The sequence below is a fragment of the Chrysochloris asiatica genome, unplaced genomic scaffold, assembly GCF_000296735.1.
Source record: "Chrysochloris asiatica unplaced genomic scaffold, ChrAsi1.0 scaffold00057, whole genome shotgun sequence".
NCBI lineage: Eukaryota > Metazoa > Chordata > Mammalia > Afrosoricida > Chrysochloridae > Chrysochloris > Chrysochloris asiatica.
The window spans coordinates 8109769-8111253 of NW_006408575.1; positions in this window are offsets into that span (position 1 = coordinate 8109769).

The following is a 1485-nucleotide window of genomic DNA, read 5'->3' on the forward strand; positions in this document are numbered from 1 at the left end:
TCAACAAAGATACAGAGGAACTAAACAGAACAATGAACCAACTTGACTTCATACATATGTAGAGACCATTCAAACTAACAACAGCGCAATACACATTCTTTTCCAGTGCACATGAAACAATCTCCAGAATTGACAATGTGTTAGGTCACAAAGCAAGCCCCCATAAATTTACAAACATCAAAATACTACAAAGCATCTTTTCAGAAAGCAATGCTATAAAACTAGAAATCAACAATAAGATGACAAAGGAACTAAAGTCGAATACATAGAAACTGAATAATACCCTGCTGAAAAGCAACTGGGTAATCAAAGAAATTAAACATGAATTCACAAAGTTCCTAGAAACAAATGAGAATGAAAACACAACATATCAAAATCATGGGACACCGTGAAAGTGGTGTTGGGAGGACAATTCATTGCAATAAATGCACACATCCAAAAAGAACCAAAACTAACACAGTAACACAGCATCTACAACAATTAGAAAAAGACCAACAGAGGGAAACTACAAGCACCAAAAGAAAAGAAAAAATAAAGATTAGAGCAGAAATAAATGAGATAGAAAACAGAAAAACTGTAGAAAAAAGCAACAGGACAAGAAGCTACTCCTTTAATTCCTGCTTTGTTGATTGTTTTTAACAAGAAAGGATGTTAGATTTTGTCACATTCTGTTTCTGCATCAATCAATAAGATCATGTGTTTCTTTTTTTTTCTTTTTATTTATATGGTAGATTACATTGATTGTTTTTCTAATATTGAACTATCCTTGCACTCCTGATATGAATCCACTTGGTAATGATGTATTATTTTTTGATGTGTTGTTGAATTCTGTTTACTAGGATTTTGTTGAGAATTTTGCATCTGTGTTTATAATGGATATTGGTGTATAATTTTCCTCCTTAGTGATGTCTTTCCCTGGTTTTGGTATGAGAGTTTTTCATGCTTCTTAAAATGACAACTACCTTTTTTCTTTTTTTAAAAGTTTTCATTGTGAATTGAGCGATAGTTTACATGGGAGAATATCAGTTTTACATTCATCCTATCATATTCGTTTCAGTTCAATGATTACAATGCCCTCCATGCATCATCAAACAACCAAAGGGTATACCCAACAAGGCTGCCCCACAGCCATCAGCACACAGATTCTCTCTCTCTCTGAGTCCAGAGTCCCCAATTGCTCCATTTCTAGCATCACTACTTCTCTGGATATGATCCCGCATTCCACTCTTCTCCCTTGATAGTCTCAGGGGCCTCCACTCATGGACTACAAAATCAACCACTCCCCTTGTTTTGTTACAAAATGTCTATCTTTACATGTGAAGCTCTCACAGTCAATCCTGATAGCAATTATTCACTATTGAACCACAAGAGTCTTATCCCTATCTCCTTTCATCAGACTCATCCAGACAGGTTGGAAACCACTCAGTGGAGATTCTACATTCCCCCATACTCTCTAACACTAGGCTCCTTCTTGAAAGCTTGTAA